This window comes from Microtus ochrogaster, chromosome 16, assembly GCF_000317375.1.
Source record: "Microtus ochrogaster isolate Prairie Vole_2 chromosome 16, MicOch1.0, whole genome shotgun sequence".
NCBI classification, from domain to species: Eukaryota; Metazoa; Chordata; class Mammalia; order Rodentia; family Cricetidae; genus Microtus; species Microtus ochrogaster.
Window position 1 is genome coordinate 23,651,137 of NC_022018.1, and position 13,498 is coordinate 23,664,634.

Below are 13,498 nucleotides of genomic sequence, written 5' to 3' on the forward strand. Positions count from 1 at the left end.
ATTTCATTGTATTTCCATGCCGAGTCACGAACAGTGACAAAGAAACCGTCGGCTACTCAGAGATAACTGAGCTTTCATAGCTCACTCTCTTTTACAGGCAGAATATAAAGAGATGCAGTCTAGAACGCACAATGGTTTTAGTCACTCAGGATTTAAATGGGATCTTGAAGGATGCAGACAAATCCCAGTGCAGTAAGGACGAGCTGAGATGCTGTGCAACTGTTCAAGGGTTCCCGGTGCTGCATCTCCGCCACTAGCTGAATCTTGCACTAACACCAAATGCAGACACTAAGTTGACTTCGGGGCTGTGCACAGGAACCCACAGGCAGGAAAACACTAAAGGCTGCTGAGAGCATCCAGCCCAGGAAGGACTTTAGCTTTCAGGAGCTCCAGACAGGCACCGCCCCCAGTGCTCACACGGCTGACTTTACCCTCTGCATTGCAATCGGCACAGCAAGTGGCAGCGTCTCCACCACCTGTGATAGTGATGAAGCCTCTAAGGCTGCATCAAGCCCCAAGACCGTGAGGGACTTGGTTCTCCCCTGGCAAAAGCTTCCCACTCAAATCCCCCAATAGGTCCGTCCCAAACAATCTGCTTAGCATCTTTCTTGCTGCTCTCAGGACCACAGTCCAAGCCCAGCCAGCCAGCAGGTATACCAGAGGCCACAGCAGCTTGGCCTGTCCTGGGTTCTCATCAAATATGTCAGCAGTGACAGAGTCAACAGGCAAGGTAATCTTCACACCGTTTTCTTAGCTTTGGACACGAGATCTTTGACAATCTTGGCTCCTTCTTCATCACACAGGGAAGTGCCAATCTCCATGTTGTTGAGCACCTTGAGAAAGGTAAAGGCCATTCCACCACCAGGAATCATCTCATGACTTTGTCCAGCATATTATTGATCAACTGGATCTTGTCTGAAACTTTTACTCCTCCCAAGATAGCCAGGAAGAGTCGCTCAGGACTCTCCAAAGCTTTGGCAAAGTAGTTCAGCTCTGTCTTTTTCAACAATCCACCAGCCTTCTGTGGCAGATTCACACCCATCATGGAGCTGTGGGCTCGGTGTACAGTCCCAAAAGCATGGCTGACATAGACATCCCTAAGTTTGGACAGTGAGGCTCGGGAAGCATCAGTCTTGGCTGGTTCAGCTTTAATCTTGTTCTCAGAAGCATCCTTTCCCTTCCCTTCTTCCTCTACCTGAAAGTGGAGGTTCTCCAGCCGGACAGCAGTGCCAGCTGCTGGGTTGGCCCAGGCATTTTCAACTTCTGGGCCCACACAATCCTTTATGAGCAGAACATCTTTGTCCAGCAGAGATGAGTTCCACGGCACCTGTCTCTAAGGAGTATTTGTCAGGCATGGGAACACCATCAGGCTGGCCCAGGTGGCTCGCAAGGACTTGGCTCCATTGTCCAAGCCGAATTTGATGCTTGGGACAGCAGCCTTGATTTTTTGGTTATTTGTTATCTGGTTGTTCTTCATAGAAACACTGAAGTCCACCCTCATCACGACCCGCTTCCCCTTCATGTCCAGCTTGTTCAAAGCCAGCTTGTCAGACATCGACGTCTTGGCAACGTAGTAGGATCAAAAGGCCCAGACCTGAAGAAGAACTCAACTGGTGATTTCTTTCTCCTTCTAAGGTGTTTTTCTTTCGGGAGCATCATGCAAGCACATAAAATATTTAAAAGAACCTCTAAAGTAGCTATGTACGTTTTCCGCTGAAATCCTATGTGGAAGTCTAACACAAAACAGAATTGCAGCTTCTTTGTTAAGTTGGAGACCTACATCAGATGAGGTGGAGGCAGCAATGATGAGAAAGCAGGAACTGTGTGTGTAAGATTGACTGATAACTACCCACGCAGACACTCATGTCTCTTTTAACTGGGGCAGAGTTTGAAATACCATCATTATGAATGAGGTGCGTAGGTCTATTTTATTTGTGGTGCTCAAGGCGATACGAAAGAATAGACCTCATCTTCAAGCAATTTCTTTTTCAAGAGTCTCATTTCAAATCTCTTCCTGTCGGGAAGCTTAAGCAGCAAGGTCGTGTCCCTTTCTTCCACGTTGGTTTTAGACATAACTAGTTTCTCATAGCTATTGAAGTTGGCGTTTGTGGTCTTCTGAGTCTCTGGGGAAGTCCCTCACCCTTTGCCTTACCCCGTTTGGTGTTTTCCTGTTCACCTTAGCTTCCAGTTCAGCAGGGAGCAGACTCAGAGATCCCCTTGCAGGTCTCTGTTGTTGGTGTCTAGGGTAGAGGACATCCTTAGACACGGAGATCAAATAACCTAAGGGCAAAGAGGGCAGCAGACACCCAGCCTTTTCTGTCGGCACCGACATTCTCTGGGAGGAGGCCAAGGGCAACATCAACACAGCCGGGCTGTGAAATCAAAGCCCCGGTTAAAAATAAGCAAACAAACGGAGTGGGCTGGGATTACTACCCCTTTATTAAAAGCAACCGAGGACAAGACAAAACAAACATTAACGTGGAGGAGGGTTATTAAACGTAAATTCATCTTGTAGAGGAAAATTGCTAATGTAGTCACTTCCTGGAAGGCTACAGAAAGCAAACTGAAACTCACGTATAGGTAATATTCCTTTAGTGTTGCTATAATAAGCATCGACTCAGGAACACGCTAAGAATGTAAGTTCCTGGGGCTGTGTAAATGTGAGGATTCCAGCTCAGATCCCCAGAACCCACTCAAATGCTGGGTAGGCATGGTTCCCCTCCTGCAATCCCAGCCTCTCACGGCAGAGGCAGGGGATCTAAGGGCCCTTGGCTAGAGCAGTTCTCACCTTTCTGATGCTGCAGCAACCCTTTAACACAGGTCCTCCTGTTTGACCCTGACCATAAGAATTATCTCGTTGCTACTCCATAACTGTAATTTTGCTACTGTCATTAATCATATTGTAAATATCTGGTACTCAGGATATTTGATCTGTGGTCCCCAAAGGGGTCTTGACCCACAGGTTGAGAATTGCTGGACTAGTAAGAGTAAACATATCAACGGGCTTCGGTTTTGATCAAGAGACCCTGTCTCCACTCTCTATCTTCCTCCTTTAACCCTCTAGCCTGTCACCCACCGGCTCTAACAGCTCCGCTTTCCCTCCGAGCAGGCCAACTGAGCGAGACTCGCAGCCACAGCTGGTCCACGTGGCTCAGGGCAAACTCGGAGTCTGAAGCAAGTTGCTTACTTTCTGGTCCCCACAAGGAATGGAGGCAAGCTCGTGGTCTTTGCCTCCCAGGTTCTTTTCTTTCATGCTGGCTTACTGCTGTTTTGTCTCTACTCTCTCTGGTTCCTCTGTGACTTTTCCTGGCACGTGTGGATGGGTCTGTGTGGGTGTTCGGAACTCATTACCTCTGGGCTGGATCCCTGGGCAAATGGCTTCCTTCCTGAGCAAGGATGATTCTGATTTGAGGGGTGATTACAACAGAAAGCTGGACCCCCGCCCCCACGGCCACACAGACACAGAGCCCTTGGCACCCTGCACCTCACCTGCACCCTCCTTGCCATTCTGATGCTACTCTGGCCCTCGTCTCAGGAAAGGAACTTTCATCCTCACTGGGCAGCCTTCCAGTGGCAGCGTCATCTCTCTTTCCCACTTTCAGTGCATATGTGAGACATACATAGAATAAGGCATGTGCAGGGGCTGGAGAGATGGATCAGAGGTTAAGAGCACTGGCTGTTCTTCTAGGGGTACTGGGTCCAATTCCCGGCACTTACGTGTGGAGGGGGGAAGCATAGGAGGGACATTCAGGCAGAAGGAAAGAGCTTAGAGGACAGAAATGTAAGATCTGAATAATCAAACCATATAAATGTGTGCACAATATAGACGTATGTGTGTATGCATGCATATGTATGTGTGTATATGTATGTATATACGGAGCGTGTGTTATTCATGTCTCCACTGAAACAGGCTACGGGAAGTCAAAGTCAACGGTGGAGAAACACAACCTATTAGCAGCAGAGACAACCAAGAAAGGTCAAGAAGCTCAAAGGAGCAGCCAGGACTGATTGAGTCTCTCCCCTGAAAGGGCTTTGTCAAGAAATCAAACCAAAAACAAAGCTGTTCAAACTCAAACCATGGCAGCGACCCAAGAAATCTCGCTTCTGCTCCCGTTGAAATTCAAGGAGACTTCCAGTCAAGGAGGACCCCGAAAGAGTGCTCATGGGGCCCCACCCGCCCCCAGGCAGTGTAGACAAACCTCGCCATTAAACACGACAAACACACCAACTGCGGTGTTGGAGAGTCTCACTTGCTATAGATTATTCTGTGGGTCCATTCTTATGATCTGGAGTTAATGTAGTATGTAAACCAAAAGTTGAGCAATATTTATTCAGGTGTCCCTCCCCCCACATAGGCTGGGATGTTTAAAATGTGTGTTCCGTGAGTATATGAGTATACTGCTGGCCTTGCAATCGGCAAGAGTCGTAACTGGAATGTTTTTACCTTCCAGTATTAAACGTTTGTTTAACCTAAATTGCACATAGGTCAAGCGGGTACTTATCATATACATTCTCACCAAAATAAAGTCAGCGGCACCACACAGTGCCAGAACTGAAGGGTGCCCTTATGGGCCCTGTGAGGTTTCACAGTCAGCATTTCCTTCCACCGTAAATATAAAATATACGTCTTTGTTATCCAGCTGTAGCGAAGAATGAAGCTCCATGGCTTGTGTGACTCCACAGTTAGAATGAGAAATCTTTGTGACTGGTACCAGTGGGTGGAGTTAGAAACACTGTTCTGCAGACCACAGTGCGCACGCCCGCACCCCAAACCGACGACTGCCTGGCCCCAAAGGTCCACGTTGCCGACCGAGGGTGAGAAGTTCCTTCTCTGAAGTCCTCCTGCAGTCCCCACCCCAGGCTGGAAACCAAGGAACCATATTAACAGCAGGCTACACGGGCCGCTGCTTCTACCCCGAAAATCAAAATCAGCAAGCAATTGTGTTTATTCCTTCTCCTCTGTGGCCGTCTAAATAACTTGACTGTATGACAAGCTAAATTGGTTGTTTCTATTCTCAAGATTAAAAAGCGAAAGGGCATACAGCTCAGCAGTAGGGTGCTTGCCTAGCACAAGCAAGGTACTAGGTTCAAGCCCCAGCACCAACAATAGCAGCAAAAGCGACTTTCCCTATCAAGTAACCTGAAGGAAGTTCTCAGTAAGATTTCAATCCAGAGGAAAACAACTACTGCCCTCTGCTGGACAATCTTGTAAATGCTACATTAAATGTGGAGAAGCCAAATTCACAAGGCTCTTACTTTCGCCTTTGAACATGTAGTTGCCTCCAAGGGTGGGGAGTGTATTGGTTTATACAACCAATTAATATTTTAAATAATAATTTTATTCTTTGATAATTCAACACATTTATGTAGTGTATAAATGCACCCTCTCCTCTTGCCTTCATGTCCTCTTCGGTTTGTTACTGATTCCCTGAGTCCAGTTAGTGCTGTCTTTGTGCACACGGGTTGGGACCATCCCCTGGGGACATCAGCAATCTGCCAGTGAGAACAGCTCCAAAGGACATTGGCCTTCTCTCATCAGCCATCAACTGCCAAGAGAGACCTCTTCTGTGTAGGTACCCACAGCTGCTGTGAGCCGATGGAAGCCCAGGCGTGTTCTATCCAGAAGTCGTGTTCATAGCTCTCCTCTTCAGCCACTGGCTCTTACATACTTCCCTCCATTCTTTCTAGGAAGTTCCCTGTGCTTTGGATAGTGGAGGTTGATATTAATAACCTATCCAAGGCTGGACACTTCAAGGTATCTCGACTTGGCTTTTGGACCAATTGGAGGTCTCTGCAAGTACCTGCTACGAAAAGAAGCCTCTCTTTAGACCACAGTGGGGAGCAGCACGTATCGCTTGGTATAAACATGGGGATTTAGAAGGTAGTTTGAAACATGACTGCTCAACGAGCCACAGAGTAGGTGCCCCTTAGGGCCCATGATCCCCTCAACCTTGAGCATTTGGCCTCCCTTACAGGAAAGTCCTCCAGTTGAGCAAGTCTCAGATCGAATCAGAAAGCAGTTTTATACCCTTATAACTGTCACACCACAACTATACCAACCACAGCTACACCAATGGGCATATGTTGCCAGTCTCTCGGTATCATAGCCTATATAGTCCAGTGCTGAGTAAGACGTTGATGAAAAAAAAGAAAGAAAAACATTAAAAAGTCAGGTGGTAGTGGTATCATGCCTTTAATCCCAGAACTCAGGAGGCAGAGGCAGGCAGATCTCTGTGAGCTCGAGGCCAGCCTGGTCTACAAGAGCTAGTTCCAGGACAGCTAGGGCTGTTAAACAGAGCAACCCTTTTGTCTTGAAAAACAAAACAAGCCAACCAACCAAACAACAACAACAACAACAACAACAACAAAGACATTGATGCCCCCCCCCCCAAGAAGCCTGTAAGCATTTATGACACTATGTAAGCTAGCTAGCAGGCACAGGGGTTCCTGGTCAGTTTGAGATTGATTTCTTTATGCCTGCGTCCAAGGTGAGAGGTATCTTTAGCAAGAGTCTTACTATCTCATGGTAAAATTTATTTACTGATTTCATTTATTTTTGAAATTGTGTTCTATCGACCTATTTATTTATTTTCGTTTTTCAAGACGGGGTTTCTTTGCTTGGTACTGATTGTCCTGGGACTCTCTCTGTAGATCAGGCTGACCTTGAACTCACAGAGATCTGCCTGCCTCTGCCTCCCAACTCCTAGATTAAAGGCACCACCTTTAATCTCCACCCGACCGAAATTGTACTTTAATTAGAGAATTTTCCTCTTCCCTTTCCTCCCTCCAACCCCTCTCATATACCCTTTCCTGTTTTTCAAATCATGGCCTCTTTTTCCATCAGTTGTTACTGCATGCAGATGTGTATTTGTAGATATGTATATATTGCCAAATACAGCCTGTCACATATGTTTTTTGATAATCTAAATATGATAGGGGATGGACTGGAAAGCTTATCCAAGGGTATCAGGTTCCTTGGAGCTGGAGTTACAAGTAGTTGTGAGCTCCCTGATGTGGGTCCGTCCCCAAGAGCGGAAGACACTCCTAACCTCTGAGCCATCTTTCCACCCCCAGTACTATGAGTTTTAAACCTTTGAGCAGTCTGGAAGAACAACCAGTGAAGAGCAAGTCTTCCTCTCTCCTTGATCCAGAGGTGTATCTTTATCCACTCTGTGTCTCTTTCCACGGATAGGCAGTGCACAAACACACAAAAGTACCATGATAGCTAATTTTATGATGCCCAGATGGCTGGTTACACATCATCTGTGGGTGCACATCTGTGTTACCTACTTTCCTTGTCACTGTAACCAAATACCTGGCTAGAAACATCTTGAAAGTGGAAATACCTATTTTGGCTCCTGGTTTGAGGAGATACAGCCCACCACAGCAGGGAAGGCGCGGAGGCAGGGGCATGCAGCGGATTCTTTATATGGGTAGATAGGGAAGAACAATGTTAAGTCAGATATCCGATTCACTTTCTCTGTTTCCTTTTTGGTCTTATCTAAACCCCAGCCCATAAGATGCTGTCACCCACATTCAGGAGGTGTCTTCCCCCTCTGAAATCTCTGAAATGTCCTCCCAGACACACCAGACCCTAGGTGATTATAAATCTAGTCGAGTTGACATGATGAACTACTCCAAGTTTTCCTTTGTCAACCTGACATTCAAACGCACCACTTTAATCCACATTATTTCATACTTGGCTCCCATTGGCTCCTGGCCATCTGACAATGCAAAATGCAGTTAGCTCAATTTCAAATGTCCCCGTAGTCTTTACAGTACCAATACTGCTTAGAAGACTTTGGTCTTCTGCACAGTGAACTTCTAAACTCAGGGAAATTTCTTCATTTTCTAAACTTTATATACTCAAGGAAATCACTTAACTTTCCTCTAAAAATTAAAAAATAACATGTTACATCGTTCTAACGTACAAAGGAAGAGAGGAGAATAAGGACATCAACACCCGTGGCCGTGCGTCCAACACCAGGGGCTGACACGGTCCCAGTGTGGAAACCATGGAGGCAGCCTGATGACAGCAGGGCCGTGGTGGCCAGGAGCATGTGGGCCCTCACATCTCGGCGGACCGCAAATGCGGGACTCAGCTCACTTTCTCCTTTCGCCTCTTCTCTTCCACCCAAGGCTGCAACCCACAAACTGGGCCTTTTCTTAAATTTTATTTATTTATGTATTTATTTATTTGTTTGCTTATTTTCTTGACATGATGGTCTCTAGCTCCATGGATACGGTATTTTGGGGAGTGCTGATTTGAACCTCTGGTCTCTTTCCTGCAGAGCGGTGCTGTTTGCTTCCACCTATGAAGGGATGTGCTCTTCCAATTCCAGTCGCCCAGAAAATTCTCTACAAGGTCAGTGGAGATGGCTGTGAGTTTCAGTTGGCTCCCGGGAGACATGTCTTCCTGCTTCTGGGGCTGAACACACTCCAGGCTCCTGCACTAATCGCCACCCTGCACTTCCCTTTGGTATCATTTTCAGAGTTCCCATGACCTCTCCTTCTGTTGGTGTCTTAGCCTGTGTTTGCCCTGAAGTCAGAACTTTAGATACAGGCTTGCACCGCAGTGGTTTATTCTGCAAGGTGATCCCGTTAGGCAGGAGTAGAAGGCCACACAAGAGGAGGAAAGGTATACACCAAGGGTGAGCTGGTGAGTTGGCCACTGGAGAAGGCAGGTGGGGCTCCACCCTGATGGGGCTATCCAAGGGGCCTCCTCCCGTTGCCTGGAGGAGCCAGCCTCGTGTGTGATGTGGAGACTCCCGAGTTGACAGCCATGCAAATGAGCCCAAGGTGGCCTGGGAACAGAGGGGCTTGGCAGAGAGAAACTGATGTTATTTGATTTCTGGTTTCTGCATCTTCTTTCTTGGCTTATGCATTTGTTTTGATGTTAAAAGGGACATAACGGCAGCAGTCCTTTGAGCTACCTGACCGCTAGCGGACTGGCTGGATGCCTGTGATAGTTACCTTCCTTCTCCATCCCCCGCACCTGGACTCCCTTTCCTCCCCAGGGGGTTGAAGTCCTGGTTCCTATACCCCTACTTCTTTTGCTTTTGCTCTGTTGGGATGGACGTTTCCCTCATCCTTTCTGAAAAAGGCCAATGGAGGAGGTCACTGTCCAGAAAATATCCTTATTTTAATGCCACATTTTAGGAAAAGATTGGAAATCATGTTTCTAATTTTGGAGGAATCTACTCTATTGTTTTCTTAATTCTAGTATTGTTGTGAAGTCCAAAACCAAAGCCTTTGTTCTTAAACTTTTGAAAGCTGGGCGGTGATGGTGCATAGCTTTCATTTCAGCTCTCAGAAGGCAGAGGCAAGCAGATCTCTGTGAGTTTGAGGCCAGTCTGGTTTACAGAGTGAGTTCCAGGACATCCAGGTCTGTCACACAGAGAAGCCTTGTCTCAAAAAACCAAAACCAAAACAACAACAGCAAAAGCAAAGCAAAACAACAACAAAAAACCCTTTGAAGGGTTTTTCATTCCCACTCCATATAATCTGAAGGGTGATGTGTGACAACCACAAGCCCAGCCTTCAGTGACTGGCTGTGTTAAATATGCAGCAAGCCAAAGTAAGAGAGTAAATAGCAAATGATAGATACATAATAGATAGATATATAGATGTATGATAGATATGGATAATAGATATGGGTAGATGATAGATAATATAGATGATAGGTAAATGGATAGATGGATAGATAGGTAGATAGATAGATAGATAGATAGATAGATAGATAGATAGATAGATAGCAAAATATCATCACATCTGGTCTTCAAAACATCCAGTAGAAACTGCCTGGGAAACCCTGTTGGGCAGTCAGCTGGTGTCCCCGGTAGCAGAGTTAAGCCCTTGGGTGAGGATTCCAGGTAAAAGAGCACCAGCAGAAAGGTGATGCCATTAAATTGGGGGCATACAAACACCCAGTAGAAACCCACTGGGAAGCTGAGGCAGTCAACTGGAGCTCCCAGATGAATTTTATCTCTACGGAGGAACTTCCCATGACTGAACTTCCCACGGCCAGACTTCAGGCTTCTGATTCCCATGGCAGGCACTTTTATATCATGGATTGAAAACAATAGGAACCTCTGTTGGAAATAGCTCCAGCCTTTCTCAAGGACACAGTCTTATTACTTGGGCTGTGTTTGTTCTTCCCTTCCCTCCAGATCACAGAGCTGGGCGTGGAGAACTCATCCCAAGACAAGGGGCCTTGGAGGATACAAGACAAACAATTTGAGTCTGAAATAGGCTGGGGGTGAGGGACAACCCCACTTCCAGAGCCAGCATCTCAGTGAGCTCAAACAACAGTTGCTGACTTACCTGTACAACGTACATTACAATCCATACACTTCCCCACCAACTTTGTGCATCTTCTCTCTGTTCATGAGATTTATTAGGATGGTTTACAGGCTGTGGTCCAGTTTGTCCAACAGTGGCTGACTACCAACAGAAGGTCCAAGAACTCAGTAGTAGTTGTTCAGTTCATGAGACTGGATGTCTCAGCTGGTCTTCCGTATGCACTAGAATCCTGAAGAAGTAGGCTCTAATGCCAGTGAAGGAATGTACTTGCTAGTGAGAGCAAGGACAAGCAGGCAAAGAGATCAAGCTTCCTGCTTCCACATCCTTTAGATAGGCTGCCGGTAGAAGGTGTGGCCCGGATTAAAAGTGACTCTTCCCACTTCTGGATTAAAAGTGGCTCTTCCCACCTCAGAATATCTGGGTTAAAAGTGTGTCTTCTCACTTGAAATGATCTGGATTAAAAGTGTGTCTTCCCACTTCAAATGATATAATTAAGAAAAAAATTCCAGGGGCTGGAGGAATGGCTCAGTTGAGAGCACCGGCTGCCCTTCCAGAGGACCTATGTTCACGTCCCAACATGGCTGCTCACAACTGCCTGAAACTCCGTTCCAGGGGATCTGGCAACCTCACATGTACATACAGGCAGGCAAAACACCAATGCACATAAAAATAAATAATTTTAAAAATCCTTAAAATAAATCAATTAATTTTAAAAATCCCTCACAGGTGTGTTCAGCTGCTAGGGTTTTTGTTACTTCCAGGTGTAGTCGAGGCCACCATAGCGCACGTGGCAGTGAGCTCCAGACCAGTGAGGGACTATGTCTCACAATAACCTGGGCGATGTTACTGAATGACCCTTGAGAGTGTCTTCAGGTGTCTGCACATGCACACACACATACGTGTACCCGCACACACGGGAACACATGTTCCTTAGTATGTAATGGGGTTATATATGAATGAACCCACAATAAGCTGAAAATATCATGAGTCAAAAATATATCTAACCGGGGGCTGGAGAGATGGCTCAGCGGTTAAGAGCATTGCCTGCTCTTCCAAAGGTCCTGAGTTCAGTTCCCAGCAATCACATGGTGGCTCACAACCATCTGTAAAGAGGTCTGGTGCCCTCTTCCGGCCTGCAGACATGCACATAGACAGAATATTGTATACATAATAAATAAATAAATAAATATTAAAAATATATCTAACCTACCTTGCTTACCCGACATCGTAACTCCACCCGTGTATTGTTGTCAATTGACTGCTTCCTTGCAATCACAAGGCCAACTGAGAACTGTGTCTTGATGCTGCCATCCAGCACCCCAAGGCAGAATCTTATTGCATACCACTAATCCTGGGAGAAGGTTAAAACATTTCTGCTGAATGCCTATTGGTGTCACACCATTATAAAGTCCAAAAAATGTTAAGTCAATCAATCAGGTGTTGGAGATCATCTACATGTATGTTTATTCATTACATGTATGTGCACACATATATGTATAACAACTTGTTCTTGTTTCATGAACACAGTTTTTCCCCTCAGGATATCACAAGGATTTTTTAAAAAGATTTATTTATTTATTAAGTATACAGTGGTTTGCCTGCCTGTGGGCCAGAAAAGGGCACCAGATCTCATTACAGATGGTTGTGAGCCACCATGTGGTTGCTGGTAATTGAACTCAGGACCTTTGGAAAAGCAAACAGTGCTCTTAACCTCTGAGCCATCTCTCCAGCCCAAGGATTTTTTTAAAAAGACTTTATTTTATATGTATGAGTGTTTTGCCTGCAAATATGTCTGTGCACAATGTGCATGCGATACTCATCGAGGCCAGAAGGTGGCACCAGATATCCAGAAACTGGTTGTGAACTGCCTTGTGGGTGCTGGAAACTGAACCTGTGTCCTCTGGAAGAGCAGTCAGTGTTTTTAGCTGCTGAGTCGTTTCTCCAGTCCTTGATACTGTTTTTACAACAATTATTATTTATTACTATTGTGTATAATGTGTATATGGGAGTGAGGGCAGGTGTGCCCCACAGCGCATGCGGAGGTCAAAGGACAGCTTTTAGGTGTCCTCCTCTTCTGCCTTGCTGAGTCAGGTTTCCTCTTGTTTCTGCTGTGCTGGTCCTCCAGGTTATCTGGCCTGTGAGCATTTGGACAAAACTCTCCTCTCTTCTCACTGAATATGTCCCCCTCTTCCAGTGCCTGCATGGGTGCCTGGATTACAGATGCAGGACACAACATCTGGCTTTTTCCATAGGTTCCGGGGCCTGAGCTCAGGTCACGTCTACACGGCAGGCAGCAGGCACTTTTACTGACTGAGTGACCTTTTGGGCTCTCTTACTTTTTTTCTCTTTTGTATACTTTGTTCCTTCCAAGTCACTTTCTTTTAACACTGTCTTCCACACTTAACTATCCGCAAATGTGGGGACTTCAGCGGTTGAAGCGGTTCAGAGCTTGTGGCTCTGACTTTGCTTGTCACCATGGAGGGATCAGGCTGGGCCACGTGTAGGGAGTTCGGAAGAGAGCATCATCTGCGCATCTTTCCCCAAATGCTACTTAGAGTCCCTGGAGTGTGCTCTCTCAAACCGCTCACCATAAAATGTTAGTGTGCTTTTACGAGGGCCTGGGGAGGACGCGGTATTAGATGCCTGTTTCCCATCTGCTGCCTAGCTTAAGGAAAACTGAAAAGAACTTCCGGGCTCTTCACATGCACCTCCTGCGACTTCTCTTTCCTGGCGTTTCGTCTCCCGATTCCCACATTTCTGTGTCTCAGAGGTTGGGAAAAGTCGTCTTTAAAAGCTCTGGTTAAAACGGTAAAGGAACTTGAAACAGCAACTCGATAACCGAGCTGAACAACACTGGGTGTTTGTGAAATAATTTATACCCGAGAGCCTGGACCTCCGCAGCAGGCAGTGTTGTTCAATGCATGAGATGTAGGGTAAAGCAACGCGCTTGGATGTGGGGGTGGCGCTACAGCTACCGTGAGGACAAATGGAGTTCTCGGGCGCTCTCAGCTCCCTGTGAACTGGAGACAATGGATCTGCTCAGATGAGGCGGGACCGGAATCCTGTAAGAAGCCCCTCACGTGGGAGGTGATTTTCCGGATGGTGAACGATTCTTAGTAAAGCTCAAAACAATAACAGCCATAAAATGAGTGACGTTTCAGCTCACATAGCTAAACTTCTGCTCATTCTGCATACC

The 13,498-nt window shown here is 46.3% G+C and overlaps 1 pseudogene; it reads right to left on the reverse strand.

Annotated features, from left to right (window-relative positions):
- Positions 1-336: 336 nt before the first annotated feature.
- LOC101999257 lies at positions 337-1,555 on the reverse strand (annotated as a pseudogene).
- Between the last annotated feature and the right edge of the window lie 11,943 nt (positions 1,556-13,498).